Raw genomic sequence first — 17,027 nt, 5'->3', positions numbered from 1 at the left:
GACTGACAGACAACTGGTAGACCTGGTTTAAAAAAAAAAAAATCTCATAATCAGAGCATGTTGACCAGGTAATTGCACAAAGGAAGGAAAGGGAAAAATGTTACTTAAGGTTAGCTATTTGCTGTGATAAATTGACCTCAATCTATATAATAGCTGAAACAAAATAGAAGTTCATTTCTTGCTTATGAAATAATCCAGTTGGTTCCAGGATGTGGGGATGGAAGGACATGAGCTCCTACGGTCATTAGGGATCTAGGCTGGTGGAGACTGTGCCATCTAAAATACCCAAATTTCCAGAACACTGTGGGCATTTGCATCTAGCTGGTATAGGAGAAAGAGCATGGGGAGCTTTGATTAGTCAAGCCTGAAAATGGCTTTCAGCAATTCTGCAATGTTCTATTCTCTAAAACATGGCTATACTTAACTAAGTTGGACAGGAAAGTATAGCTCATGACAGGGCAAATTCTTACCAATGGCACTGTAGTATAGAAGGGAGCATAAATGTTTGGTGGTCAGCTAGCATCTCTGCCCATAAAGGGGAACTTTTCCTTTAAACTCCATGGCTTCTTATAGGACAGGAGAATGGTGATAACACTAGAGTACATCCAGGAGTATGCCAGGCATAATTTTTGTCTGAGCCTTTTCATATTCCCAGCCCATATGGCTCAGCCAAATATGAAGATGAAAACCTGTACGTGAATATTTATAGTGGCTTTATTCATAACTATCCAAAGCTGGAAACAGCCCATTGTCTTTCAATTGGTGAATGGATAAATGAAGTGTAGCATATTCATACAAAAGAATACTACTCAGCAGTAAAAGAAAAAACTACTGATACACCCAGAAAGTTGGATAAATATCAAATGCATTATGCTAAGTAAAAAGAGAAAAGCTGGAAGAGCTGTATACTGTGTGATTCCATTTATAGGACATTCTTGGAAAAGACCAAAGTATAAAGACAGAAAACAAATCAGGGTGCTAGGACTGGGGTTACATGGAGGTTTTGACCACAAAAGAAATTGTTTGGGTGATAGACTCATTCTATATCTTGAATGTGTAGTGGTAGTTGTACAAATTTAGGCTTTTATCCAAATTCATAGAACTGTTACACTAAAAAACAATAAGCAACTGCATAAAAAGATAAAATAAATGAGACAGGGACTCTGTCATACAATTTTTTTTTCAATCCTCTAGTATACTCTCCTGAAAAAATACCAGGTTTTTCTGGCTCAAGGTTACCCATTAGATTGCAACCAAGCCAAACTGCAGCCTTCTCAAGATCCTACTTGAGCTTGAGGATCCACTTCCAAACTCACTCACATGGGCACAGAGTAAGTTTAGCAACACTTGGGCCCCTCACAACAGAGCTTCCCTTAGATTGAGTGGTTAGAGACAGCTAAGCAGTGTCTTTTATAACATAGTCTCAGAAATGACATACCATCATTTTTGCCATAGTCTATTGACCAAGCCTGGTACAAGGTAGGAGGGGACTCCACAAGCTGTGACTATCAGGAGGTAGGGATTATTGATGCCATCTTGGAGCCCGGCTATCACAGGCAGGGATCTCTGCATTTATAAATACAAATATGCCAACCCATATTCAGGTTGTAATTTTATTGAATTGTAGCAGATTATTTCACAGAACTTAGAGGAGCAGAAAACATTGATAAAATATTATTCCAACTAAGGAGAGACCCTTCAGTAGCAACATTAAAATATTAGTTTGTTGGAGGAGGAGTCAAGATGGCAGAGAAGTAGCAGGCTGAGACTACTTCAGGTAGCGGGAGATCAGCTAGATAGCTTATCTAAAGATTGCAAACACCTACAAATCCAACGGGAGATCGAAAAGAAGAACAGCAACTCTAGAAACAGAAAATCAACCACTTTCTGAAAGGTAGGACTGGCAGAGAAGTGAATCCAAAGCGATGGGAAGATAGACCGCGGGGGGAGGGTCTGGCTCCCGGCAAGCGGCGGAGCAACGGAGCACAAAATCGGGACTTTAAAAGTCTGTTCCGCTGGGGCGCCTGGGTGGCTCAGTGGGTTAAGCCGCTGCCTTTGGCTCAGGTCATGATCTCAGGGTCCTGGGATCAAGTCCCACATCGGGCTCTCTGCTCAGCAAGAAGCCTGCTTCCCTCTCTCTCTCTCTCTGCCTTCCTCTCCGTCTACTTGTGATCTCTCTCTGTCAAATAAATAAATTAAAAAAAAAATCTTAAAAAAAAAAAAAATCTGTTCCGCTGAGGGACATCACTCCAGAGGCTTAACCGGGGTGAAGCCCGCGCGGGGTCAGCGTGGCCTCAGATCCCGCAGGGTCACAGAAGGATCGGGGTGTCTGAGTGTTGCAGAGCTCACAGGTATTAGAACGGGGAAGCCGGCTACAGAGACAGAGCCGAGGAGTAACTCTCAGCTCGGGGTTACCTTGAACCGGTTGCAGGCTCAGTCAGCTCGGAGCGCGGCCGGAGGCCAGGGTGGCGGGAGTCATTGGGCACTGTTCTCTGGGGGCGCACTGAGGAGTGGGGCCCCGGGCTCTCGGCTCCTCCGGGCCGGACACCGGGAGGCCGCCATCTTCATTCCCGCCCTCTGGAACTCTAGGAAAGCGCTCCCGAAAGCAAACCTGAGCGGATTACTCAGCTGGGCCCCGGGTAACGGCGGTGCAACTCCGCCTGGGGCAAAGACACTTGAGAATCACTACAACAGGCCCCTCCCCCAGAAGATCAGCAAGAAACCCAGCCAGGACTAAGTTCACCTAACAGGAAGTGTAGTTTCAATACCAAGGAGAGCAGCAGAATTCCAGAGGAGGAGAAAGCAAAGCACGGAACTCATGGCTTTCTCCCCATGATTCTTTAGCTTTGCAGTTAATTTAATTTTTTTTTCTTTTTCAATTTTTTTTCTTCTTCTGCTAAATTTTTTTAACTTTTACCCTTTTCTTTTTTAACATTTTTAAACTAGTTTATCTAATATATATATATATATTTTTTTTTCCTTTTTATACTTTTTCTTTATTGGTTTTCTTTTTTTAATTTTTTTTCTTTCTTTCTGAACCTCTTTTTATCCCCTTTCTCCCCCCTCACGATTTGGGATCTCTTCTGATTTGGCTAAAGCATATTTTCCTGGGGTTGTTGCCACCCTTTTAGTATTTTACTTGCTCCTTCATATACTCTTATCTGGATAAAATGACAAGGCGGAAAAATTCACCACAAAAAAAAGAACAAGAGGCAGTACCAAAGGCTAGGGACCTAATCAATACAGACATTGGTAATATGTCAGATCCAGAGTTCAGAATGATGATTCTCAAGGTTCTAGCCGGGCTCGAAAAAGGCATGGAAGATATTAGAGAAACCCTCTCGGGAGATATAAAAGCCCTTTCTGGAGAAATAAAAGAACTAAAATCTAACCAAGTTGAAATCAAAAAAGCTATTAATGAGGTGCAAACAAAAATGGAGGCTCTGACTGCTAGGATAAATGAGGCAGAAGAAAGAATTAGCGATATAGAAGACCAAATGACAGAGAATAAAGAAGCTGAGCAAAAGAGGGACAAACAGCTACTGGATCACGAGGGGAGAATTCGAGAGATAAGTGACACCATAAGACAAAACAACATTAGAATAATTGGAATTCCAGAAGAAGAGGAAACAGAGAGGGGAGCAGAAGGTATATTGGAGAGAATTATTGGAGAGAATTTCTCCAATATGACAAAGGGAACAAGCATCAAAATCCAGGAGGTTCAGAGAACCTCCCTCAAGATCAATAAGAATAGGTCCACACCCCGTCACCTAATAGTAAAATTGACAAGTCTTAGTGACAAAGAGAAGATCCTGAAAGCAGCCCGGGAAAAGAAGTCTGTAACATACAATGGTAAAAATATTAGATTGGCAGCAGACTTATCCACAGAGACCTGGCAGGCCAGAAAGAGCTGGCATGATATATTCAGAGCACTAAACGAGAAAAACATGCAACCAAGAATACTATATCCAGCTAGGCTATCATTGAAAATAGAAGGAGAGATTAAAAGCTTCCAGGACAAACAAAAACTGAAAGAATTTGCAAACACCAAACCAGCTCTACAGGAAATATTGAAAGGGGTTCTCTAAGCAAAGAGAGACCCTAAAAGAAGTAGATCAGAAAGCAACAGAGACAATATACAATAACAGTCACCTTACAGGCAATATAATGGCACTAAATTCATATCTCTCAATAGTTACCCTGAATGTTAATGGGCTAAATGCCCCAATCAAAAGACACAGGGTATCAGACTGGATAAAAAAACAAAACCCATCTATATGTTGCCTACAAGAAACTCATCTTAAACCCGAAGACACCTCCAGATTTAAAGTGAGGGGGTGGAAAAGAATTTATCATGCTAATGGACATCAGAAGAAAGCAGGAGTGGCAATCCTTATATCAGATCAATTAGATTTTAAGCCAAAGACTATAATAAGAGATGAGGAAGGACACTATATCATACTCAAAGGAACTATCCAACAAGAAGATCTAACAATTTTAAATATCTATGCCCCTAACGTGGGAGCAGCCAACTATATAAACCAATTAATAACAAAATCAAAGAAACATATCGACAATAATACAATAATAGTAGGGGACTTTAACACTCCCCTCACTGAAATGGACAGATCATCCAAGCAAAAGATCAACAAGGAAATCAAGGCCTTAAATGACACACTGGACCAGATGGACATCACAGATATATTCAGAACATTTCATCCCAAAGCAACAGAATACACATTCTTCTCTAGTGCACATGGAACATTCTCCAGAATAGATCACATTCTTGGTCCTAAATCAAGTCTCAACCGGTATCAAAAGATTGGGATCATTCCCTGCATATTTTCAGACCACAATGCTCTAAAGCTAGAACTCAATCACAAGAGGAAATTTGGAAAGAACCCAAATACATGGAGACTAACCAGCATCCTTCTAAACAATGAATGGGTCAATCAGGAAATTAAAGAAGAATTGAAAAAATTCATGGAAACAAATGATAATGAAAACACAACGGTTCAAAATCTGTGGGACACAACAAAGGCAGTCCTGAGAGGAAAATATATAGCGGTACAAGCCTTTCTCAAGAAACAAGAAAGGTCTCAGGTACACAACCTAACCCTACACCTAAAAGAGCTGGAGAAAGAACAAGAAAGAAACCCTAAACCCAGCAGGAGAAGAGAAATCATAAAGATCAGAGCAGAAATCAATGAAATAGAAACCAAAAAAAACAGTAGAACAAATCAACAAAACTAGGAGTTGGTTCTTTGAAAGAATTAATAAGATTGATAAACCCCTGGCCAGACTTATCAAAAAGAAAAGAGAGAGGACCCAAATAAATGAAATCATGAATGAAAGAGGAGAGATCACAATGAACACCAAAGAAATACAGACAATTATAAGAACATACTATGAGCAACTCTACGCCAACAAATTTGACAATCTGGAAGAAATGGATGCATTCCTAGAGACATATAAACTACCACAACTGAACCAGGAAGAAATAGAAAGCCTCAACAGACCCATAACCAGTAAGGAGATTGAAACAGTCATCAAAAATCTCCAAACAAACAAAAGCCCAGGGCCAGATGGCTCCCCGGGGGAATTCTACCAAACATTTAAAGAAGAACTAATTCCTATTCTCCTGAAACTGTTCCAAAAAATAGAAATGGAAGGAAAACTTCTACACTCATTTTATGAGGCCAGCATCACCTTGATCCCAAAACCAGACAAGGATCCCATCAAAAAAGAGAACTACAGGGACGCCTGGGTGGCTCAGTTGGTTAAGCAGCTGCCTTCGGCTCAGGTCATGATCCCAGCGTCCTGGGATCGAGTCCCACATCAGGCTCCTTGCTTGACGGGGAGCCTGCTTCTCCCTCTGCCTCTGCCTGCCATTCTGTCTGCCTGTGCTCGCTCGCTCTCCTCTCTCTCTGACAAATAAATAAAATCTTAAAAAAAAAAAAAAAGAGAGAACTACAGACCAATATCCTTGATGAACACAGATACAAAAATTCTCGCCAAAATACTAGCCAATAGGATTCAACAGTACATTAAAAGGATTATTCACCACGACCAAGTGGGATTTATTCCAGGGCTGCAAGGTTGGTTCAACATCTGCAAATCAATCAATGTGATACAACACATTAATAAAAGAAAGAACAAGAACCATATGATACTCTCCATAGATGTTAAAAAAGCATTTGACAAAGTACAGCATCCCTTCCTGATCAAAACTCTTCAAAGTGTAGGGATAGACGGCACATACCTCAATATTATCAAAGCCATCTATGAAAAACCCACCGCAAATATCATTCTCAATGGAGAAAAACTGAAAGCTTTTCCGCTAAGGTCAGGAACACGGCAGGGATGTCCGTTATCACCACTGCTATTCAACATAGTACTAGAATTCCTAACCTCAGCAATCAGACAACAAAAGGAAATTAAAGGCATCCAAATCGGCAAAGAAGAAGTCAAACTATCACTCTTTGCAGATGATATGATACTGTATGTGGAAAACCCAAAAGACTCCACTCCAAAACTGCTAGAACTTGTACAGGAATTCAGTAAAGTGTCCGGATATAAAATCAATGCACAGAAATCAGTTGCATTTCTCTACACCAACAACAAGACAGAAGAAAGAGAAATTAAGGAGTCCATCCCATTTACAATTGCACCCAAAACTATAAGATACCTAGGAATAAACCTCACCAAAGAGACTAAGAATCTATACTCAGAAAACTATAAAGTACTCATGAAAGAAATTGAGGAAGACACAAAGAAATGGAAAAATGTTCCATGCTCCTGGATTGGAAGAATAAATATTGTGAAAATGTCTATGCTACCTAAAGCAATCTACACATTTAATGCAATTCCTATCAAAGTACCATCCATTTTTTTCAAAGAAATGGAACAAATAATCCTAAAATTTATATGGAACCAGAAAAGACCTCGAATAGCCAAAGGAATATTGAAAAAGAAAGCCAAAGTTGGTGGCATCACAATTCCGGACTTCAATTCTATTACAAAGCTGTCATCATCAAGACAGCATGGTACTGGCACAAAAACAGACACATAGATCAATGGAACAGAATAGAGAGCCCAGAAATAGACCCTCAACTCTATGGTCAACTAATCTTCGACAAAGCAGGAAAGAATGTCCAATGGAAAAAAGACAGCCTCTTCAATAAATGGTGTTGGGAAATTGGACAGCCACATGCAGAAAAATGAAATTGGATCATTTCCTTACACCACACACGAAAATAGACTCAAAATGGATGAAGGATCTCAATGTGAGAAAGGAATCCATCAAAATCCTTGAGGAGAACGCAGGCAGCAACCTCTTCGACCTCAGCCGCAGCAACACCTTCCTAGGAACTTCGCCAAAAGCAAGGGAAGCAAGGGCAAAAATGAACTATTGGGATTTTATCAAGATCAAAAGCTTTTGCACAGCAAAGGAAACAGTGAACAAAACCAAAAGACAACTGACAGAATGGGAGAAGATATTTGCAAATGACATATCAGATAAAGGGCTAGTGTCCAAAATCTATAAAGAACTTAGCAAACTCAACACCCAAAGAACAAATAATCCAATCAAGAAATGGGCAGAGGACATGAACAGACAATTCTGCAAAGAAGACATCCAGATGGCCAACAGACACATGAAAAAGTGCTCCATATCACTCGGCATCAGGGAAATACAAATCAAAACCACAATGAGATATCACCTCACACCAGTTAAAATGGCTAAAATGAACAAGTCCAGAAATGACAGATGCTGGCGAGGATGTGGAGAAAGGGGAACCCTCCTACACTGTTGGTGGGAATGCAAGCTGGTGCAACCACTCTGGAAAACAGCATGGAGGTTCCTCAAAATGTTGAAAATAGAACTACCCTATGACCCAGCAATTGCACTGCTGGGTATTTACCCTAAAGATACAAACGTAGTGATCCAAAGGGGCACGTGCACTCGAATGTTTATAGCAGCAATGCCTACAATAGCCAAACTATGGAAAGAACCTAGATGTCCATCTACAGACGAATGGATAAAGAAGATGTGGTATATATACACAATGGAATACTATGCAGCCATCAAAAGAAATGAAATCTTGCCATTTGCGAGGACGTGGATGGAACTAGAGGGTATCATGCTTAGTGAAATAAGTCAATCGGAGAAAGACAACTATCATATGATCTCCCTGATATGAGGGATAGGAGATGCAACATGTGGGGTTAAGGGGGTAGGAGAAGAGTAAATGAAACAAGATGGAATTGGGAGGGAGACAAACCATGAGTGACTCTTAATCTCACAAAACAAACTGAGGGTTGATGGGAGGAGAGGGGTTGGGAGGGGGGTGGGATTATGGACACTGGGGAGGGTATGTGCTATGGTGAGTGCTGTGAAGTGTGTAAACCTGGTGATTCACAGACCTGTACCCCTGGGGATAAAAATATATGATATGTTTATAAAAAATAAAATTAAAAAAAAATAAAAAATAAATTTAAAAATATATTAGTTTGTTATCTAGACTCCGAATCAGTTTATTCGATGTCTATTTTTACCTCTGTATTTTAGATTTATTCATTTAACATTATCACAGGTATGAGTAAATCTGAAAAACACGCCTTTTGAACTCATATGTAAATAATAATTCCAGGAATAAAAAAAAATAGTTTCTTAAATTAGAAGATTAGGCCACCCTAATCAGATAGTTTAATAATTAGTATATCTTAGCCACACATGCAGAAATGGTATAGAATCACAAAAATAAAGGTGAATGTGTAGGCCAAGTAAACATTTTAAAAAATCAAAGCCCTATTTCTAACACATTTCCATCTTCTTTTTATCAATGAGCATGCCATCTACACAACTACATTTCCTAAATCTCAAGGACAGATTTTCAATTTTATTCATTTTTGCTGTAAGATTGACTTTTTTCCAAAAAAATTATAAATGCTTTACAAATCTGTGGCAATTTTAAAATTGAGGCTAAAAATCATTAAAATATAATGAAATGTCTTCTAGCACCTTAAAAATTATTAATCATTATTGTGATACTCTAGATTGTAATATGTACATGTAAATGCCTTAGAAAAATAGCATGATAGTTTTGTTTCATCTCTAGATCACTAAAAAGAACTCATATTTAACCATTGAAGTCCAGCCCTTCAAAGCTTCTTAAAGCAGATACATTTTTGAGATGATTACGATCTTGTCTGGATGTTGCCCTTACATTCTGGTTTTTATTATAATACTTGCTGGGCAGCCAGTTCACATATAACAATTTTCATTCCTTTCCTTATGGAAATAAACTTTCACTCAAAGATGGAAAGATATTGAAAGCACGGAATAGTCTCCTACCATGTTTTGTTTGCCCTGCTTCCTAGCCTACTACTTCAGTATCCAGTCCGAAAGGTTGTAGTTCCCCAAGGAAGGCTGTTGTCACATAAGGTTTCAAGCTTGTGTGAAGGTCTTTCACAGAACAGCTCAACCAGGCTTTGTGTTCCTGGGCTTTCTAAAAAGTTTAGATAAAATACACTGTGGGTCTCAGAGGTCTCTATTGTGCTTTTCAAATTGGGGTTGATAGGGCAACTGTGTGGGTTTAAACGGAATTCATTTCCAGGTCCTCAAATTCCATATTATTCATGCTTAAATCTAATCTGCCTGAGAACACGTGCTTGGTCAATGCACTGTGCCCAGTCTCTTTCCCAGCTTCTCATTCCTAGTCACCTTCTCCTAACTTCATAAACTAAAGGCAAATCCTTCACTCATTTGAAATCCCCAGGCTACAAGTGCCTCCAGCAAAGCCACCTTGATCAAAGCAGTGGTCTGTGTCTCAGCTGCATAATTTTATTTTATTTTATTTTTTTTTTTTTGTCTGTCCTATGGTAAATTTATTTTTTTTTATTTTTTCAGCATAACAGTATTCATTATTTTTGCACCACACCCAGTGCTCCATGCAATCCGTGCCCTCTACAATACCCACCACCTGGTGCCCCCAACCTCCCACCCCCCACCCCTTCAAAATTCTCAGATCGTTTTTCAGAGTCCATAGTCTCTCATGGTTCACCTCCCCTTCCAATTTCCCTCAACTCCCTTCTCCTCTCCATCTCCCCTTGTCCTCCATGCTATTTGTTATGCTCCACAAATAAGTGAAACCATATGATAATTGACTCTCTCTGCTTGACTTATTTCACTCAGCATAATCTCTTCCAGTCCCGTCCAGGTTGCTACAAAACTTGGGGATTCATCCTTTCTTTCTTTCTTTTTTTTTTTTTTTTTTACAGCTTTATAAACATATATTTTATCCCCAGGGGTACAGGTCTGCGAATCGCCAGGTTTACACACTTCACAACACTCACCATAGCACATACCCTCCCCAATATCCATAACTGCACCCCTTCTCCCAACCCCCTCCCCCCATCAACCCTCAGTTTGTTTTGTGAGATTAAGAGTCACTTATGGTTTGTCTCCCTCCCAATCCCATCTTGTTTCATTTACTCTTCTCCTACCCCCTCGACCCCCCATGTTGCATCTCCTCTCCCTCATATCAGGGAGATCATATGATAGTTGTCTTTCTCTGATTGACTTATTTCGCTAAGCATGATACCCTCTAGTTCCATCCACGTCGTCGCAAATGGCAAGATTTCATTTCTTTTGATGGCTGCGTAGTATTCCATTGTGTATATATACCACATCTTCTTTATCCATTCATCTGTAGATGGACATCTAGGTTCTTTCCATAGTTTGGCTATTGTAGACATTGCTGCTATAAACATTCGGGTACATGTGCCCCTTCGGATCACTATGTTTGTATCTTTAGGGTAAATACCCAGCAGTGCAATTGCAGGGTCATAGGGTAGTTCTATTTTCAACATTTTGAGGAACCTCCATGCTGTTTTCCAGAGTGGTTGCACCAGCTTGCATTCCCACCAACAGTGTAGGAGGGTTCCCCTTTCTCCGCATCCTCGCCAGCATCTGTCATTTCCTGACTTGTTAATTTTAGCCATTCTGACTGGTGTGAGGTGATATCTCATGGTGGTTTTGATTTGTATTTCCCTGATGCCGAGTGATATGGAGCACTTTTTCATGTGTCTGTTGGCCATCTGGATGTCTTCTTTGCAGAAATGTCTGTTCATGTCCTCTGCCCATTTCTTGATTGGATTATTTGTTCTTTGGGTGTTGAGTTTGCTAAGTTCTTTATAGATTTTGGACACTAGCCCTTTATCTGATATGTCATTTGCAAATATCTTCTCCCATTCTGTCAGTTGTCTTTTGGTTTTGTTCACTGTTTCCTTTGCTGTGCAAAAGCTTTTGATCTTGATAAAATCCCAAAAGTTCATTTTTGCCCTTGCTTCCCTTGCCTTTGGTGATGTTCCTAGGAAGATGTTGCTGCGGCTGACGTCGAAGAGGTTGCTGCCTGTGTTCTCCTCGAGGATTTTGATGGATTCCTTTCTCACATTGAGATCCTTCATCCATTTTGAGTCTATTTTCGTGTGTGGTGTAAGGAAATGATCCAATTTCATTTTTCTGCATGTGGCTGTCCAATTTTCCCAACACCATTTATTGAAGAGGCTGTCTTTGTTCCATTGGACATTCTTTCCTGCTTTGTCGAAGATGAGTTGATCATAGAGTTGAGGGTCTAGTTCTGGGCTCTCTATTCTGTTCCATTGATCTATGTGTCTGTTTTTGTGCCAGTACCATGCTGTCTTGATGATGACAGCTTTGTAATAGAGCTTGAAGTCCGGAATTGTGATGCCACCTACTTTGGCTTTCTTTTTCAATATTCCTTTGGCTATTCGAGGTCTTTTCTGGTTCCATATAAATTTTAGGATTATTTGTTCCATTTCTTTGAAAAAAATGGATGGTACTTTGATAGGAATTGCATTAAATGTGTAGATTGCTTTAGGTAGCATAGACATTTTCACAATATTTATTCTTCCAATCCAGGAGCATGGAACATTTTTCCATTTCTTTGTGTCTTCCTCAATTTCTTTCATGAGTACTTTATAGTTTTCTGAGTATAGATTCTTAGTCTCTTTGGTGAGGTTTATTCCTAGGTATCTTATAGTTTTGGGTGCAATTGTAAATGGGATGGACTCCTTAATTTCTCTTTCTTCTGTCTTGTTGTTGGTGTAGAGAAATGCAACTGATTTCTGTGCATTGATTTTATATCCTGACACTTTACTGAATTCCTGTACAAGTTCTAGCAGTTTTGGAGTGGAGTCTTTTGGGTTTTCCACATAGAGTATCATATCATCTGCAAAGAGTGATAGTTTGACTTCTTCTTTGCCGATTTGGATGCCTTTAATTTCCTTTTGTTGTCTGATTGCTGAGGCTAGGACTTCTAGTACTATGTTGAATAGCAGTGGTGATAACGGACATCCCTGCCGTGTTCCTGACCTTAGCGGAAAAGCTTTCCGTTTTTCTCCATTGAGAATGATATTTGCGGTGGGTTTTTCATAGATGGCTTTGATAATATTGAGGTATGTGCCGTCTATCCCTACACTTTGAAGAGTTTTGATCAGGAAGGGATGCTGTACTTTGTCAAATGCTTTTTCAGCATCTATGGAGAGTATCATATGGTTCTTGTTCTTTCTTTTATTAATGTGTTGTATCACATTGATTGATTTGCGGATGTTGAACCAGCCTTGCAGCCCTGGAATAAATCCCACTTGGTCATGGTGAATAATCCTTTTAACGTACTGTTGAATCCTATTGGCTAGTATTTTGGCGAGAATTTTTGCATCTGTGTTCATCAAGGATATTGGTCTGTAGTTCTCTTTTTTGTTGGGATCCTTGTCTGGTTTTGGGATCAAGGTGATGCTGGCCTCATAAAATGAGTTTGGAAGTTTTCCTTCTATTGCTATTTTTTGGAACAGTTTCAGGAGAATAGGAATTAGTTCTTCTTTAAATGTTTGGTAGAATTCCCCCGGGAAGCCGTCTGGCCCTGGGCTTTTGTTTGTTTGGAGATTTTTGATGACTGTTTCAATCTCCTTACTGGTTATGGGTCTGTTCAGGCTTTCTATTTCTTCCTGGTTCAGTTGTGGTAGTTTATATGTCTCTAGGAATGCATCCATTTCTTCCAGATTGTCAAATTTGTTGGCGTAGAGTTGCTCATAGTATGTTCTTATAATTGTCTGTATTTCTTTGGTGTTCGTTGTGATCTCTCCTCTTTCATTCATGATTTTATTTATTTGGGTCCTCTCTCTTTTCTTTTTGATAAGTCTGGCCAGGGGTTTATCAATCTTATTAATTCTTTCAAAGAACCAGCTCCTCGTTTCGTTGATTTGTTCTATTGTTTTTTTGGTTTCTATTTCATTGATTTCTGCTCTGATCTTTATGATTTCTCTTCTCCTGCTGGGTTTAGGGTTTCTTTCTTGTTCTTTCTCCAGCTCCTTTAGGTGTAGGGTTAGGTTGTGTACCTGAGACCTTTCTTGTTTCTTGAGAAAGGCTTGTACTGCTATATATTTTCCTCTCAGGACTGCCTTTGTTGTGTCCCACAGATTCTGAACTGTTGTGTTTTCATTATCATTTGTTTCCATAAATTTTTTCAATTCTTCTTTGATTTCCTGGTTGACCCATTCATTCTTTAGAAGGATGCTGTTTAGTCTCCATGTATTTGGGTTCTTTCCAAATTTCCTCTTGTTATTGAGTTCTAGCTTTAGAGCATTGTGGTCTGAAAATATGCAGGGAATGATCCCAATCTTTTGATACCGGTTGAGACTTGATTTAGGACCAAGAATGTGATCTATTCTGGAGAATGTTCCATGTGCATCAGCTGCATAATTTTAAGAAGGAGGAGATGAAAATTCCCCCCGAGTATTTTTGCTGATCACTATTACTTTTTCAAGCATTAGAGAGTATTGCAACTTATTATTTTATATTTTCTTACACATTCATTAGGATTCATAAGAGAAAATTTGTAATTAACTATTTCATAAAGATAATTAGTTATGGAAAATCTATATTCATTTTTTACTTGGATGCATTTAATTTCCTGCTTGTTCTCATTGGTCAACCACTTTCTACCAGTTTATTTTATCCTGTGATATATTTCTCAGATATACATTAGCTTAACAAGAATGGTTTGTGGATTCTACAGTAAACAGTCATTAATACATCTTTTGAAAGCCTTCCACATAAAAATGGCTAATAACTTATTTTTGCTGTCAGTTCCACAGAATCCAGTTACATTCTAGCAATAAGTAATATATATCTATTGATATATGCACTAATTAAAAAAGGAAAAAGAAGATCTATGAAGTGAGTTGGAGGAAATCGGAGGGGGAGACAAACCATGAGAGACTGTGGACTCTGAGAGACAAACTGAGGGTTTTGGAGGATGGGGTGGAGAGTGGGGTGAGCCTGGTGGTGGGTATTGTGGAGGGCACATATTGCATGGAGCTCTGGGTGTGGTGCACAAACAATGAATTTTGGAACACTGAAAAAAAAAACAAAATTATAATTAAAAAAGGAGATACAATTCTAGTAACATTTCACATTTTTTAATAATTACTAAATTTAACAATGCATTTATGTTATGTTCAATTGTATAACACTCAGCTTTATCAATACAGGAAGCATATTTTTTATTTTTTGAAAAGATTTTATTTATTTATTTGAGAGAGAGGCAGTGAGAGAGAGCATGAAGGGGAGAAGGTCAGAGGGAGAAACAGACTCCCCATGGAGCTGGGAACCCAATCTGGGACTCCGGGATCATGACCAAAAGCAGTTGTTTAACCAACTGAGCTATGCAGGCGCCTGGAAGCATAGATTTTAAATTTCAGTGTACACATATTTTTTGTGGAGAAAAGTATGAAGATTAAATTTTTTTTCAGCTTTCAAATATAAAGAACAAAATTTTGTGGGTAAAGTAAAATAAAAATTCAAGTTCAAGGAGAAACGAACAAAATAATAATCCCTAATGTTAGAAAAAATACTACTCATTTTTTTATATTGAGATTAAATTGACATGTAACATTAGTTTTAGGTGTACAACATAATGATTTGGTATATGTATTTCTTTTTTTTTTTAAGATTTTATTTATCTATCTGACAGAGAGACAGAGATCACAAGAAGGCAGAGAGGCAGGCAGAGAGAGAGAGAGGGAGAAGCAGGCTCCCTGCTGAGCAGAGAGCCCGATGCGGGGCTCGATCCAAGGACCCTAAGATCATGACCTGAGCCGAAGGCAGAGGCTTAACCCGCTGAGCCACCCAGGTGCCCCGGTATATGTATTTCTTACAAAATGATCACCACAATAGATCCAATTAACATCTGTCTCTGTACATCATTATAATTTTTTTTCTTGTGATGAGCACTTTTAAGATCTACCCTCTTAGCAACTTTTGTACATATAATCTATTAATATATAGTTGTCAAGCTATATATTACATGCCTGTGCTTATTTTAAAACTAGAAATTTATCCCTTTTGACCATTTTCACTCATTTTGCCACTGCCCCTACTTCCCCCTCCCTTACCTCCCACCCCCCACCTATGGCAACCAAACTGTGTTCTGCTTATGAGATCATACAGTATTCGTATTTCTCTGATTTTAGTTTGCTTAGCTTAATGCCCTCAAGATCCATCCATGTTATCCCAAATGACATGTTCATGTTTTTAAAAGTAATACAGTACATATAAAATTGCCTTCATAATTATATTGTATACATAAAAGGCTAATGTAATAGGTTTTTGTTAAAATACCAATATCTATGAAGAGAGAGAATTTGACTTCTTCTTTGCCAATTTGAGTACCTTTTATTTCTTTTTGTTGTCTGACTGCTATTGCTAGGACCACTAGTACTATGTTGAACAACAGTGGCGAGAGTGGACATTGTCATCGTGTTCCTGATCTCAAAGGGAAGGCTGTCAGCTTTTCCCCATTGAGGATGACATTTGCTGTGGGTTTTTCATAGATAGATTTTATGAAGTTGAGGAATGTTCCCTCTATCCCTATACTTTGAAACATTTTAATCAGGAACGGATGCTGTATCTTGTCAAATGCTTTTTCAGCATCAATTGAGAGGACCATGTGGTTCTTCCCTCTTCTCTTATTGATTTGTTCTATCACACTGATTGATTTGTGAATGTTGAACCACCCTTGCATCCCATGGATAAATCCCACATGGTCATGGTGGATAATCTTTTTAATGTACTGTTGGATCCTAGGATCTTGTTGAGAATCTTGGCATCAGTATTCATCAGGGATATTGGTCTGAAATTCTCCCTTTTGGTTGAGTCTTTACCTTATTTGGGGATCAGGGTAATGCTGGCTTCATAGAAAGAGTCTGGAAGTTTTCCTTCCATTTCTATTTTTCTAAAACAGCTTCAGGAAAATAGGTATTATTTATCCTTTGAATGTTTGGTAGAATTCTCCAGAGAATCCATCAGGTCCTGGGCTCTGTTTTTTGGGAGGTTTTTGATCACTGCTTCAGTCTCATTACTAGATATTGGTCTGTTCACATTGCCAATTTCTTCCTGATTCAGTTTTGGAAGTTTATAGGTTTCCAGGAATGCATCCATTTCATCTAGGTTGCTTAACTTATTGGCATATAACTGTTGATAATAATTTCTGATGATTGTTTCTATTTCCTTGGTGTTAGTCGTGATCTCTCCCTTTTCATTCATAACTTTATTAATTTGGGTCCTCTCTTCTTTTCTTTTGGATTAGGTTGGCCAGTGGTTTATCAATCTTATTGATTCTTTCAAAAAATCAGTTTCTAGTTTCATTGATGTGTTCTACTGTATCTCTCGTTTTTACCTCATTGACCTCTGCTCTAATCTTGATTATCTCTCTTCTTGTGCATGGGGTTGGCTTAATTTGTTGTTGATTTTCCAGTTCTTTAAGGTGTAAAGAGAGCTGGTGCATTCTGGATTTTTCCATTTTTTTGAGTGAGGCTTGGATGGCTATATATTTGATGGTAGGACTGCCTTTGCTGTATCCCATAGGTTTTGGACTGATGTGTCTTCATTCTCATTCTCTTACACCATACACAAAGATAAACTCAAAATGGGTAAAAGACCTCAA

The sequence above is a fragment of the Lutra lutra genome, chromosome 3, assembly GCF_902655055.1.
Source record: "Lutra lutra chromosome 3, mLutLut1.2, whole genome shotgun sequence".
Lineage (NCBI taxonomy): Eukaryota > Metazoa > Chordata > Mammalia > Carnivora > Mustelidae > Lutra > Lutra lutra.
The sequence above is the reverse complement of the archived record's forward strand: the minus strand, read 5'-3'. Positions refer to the sequence as shown.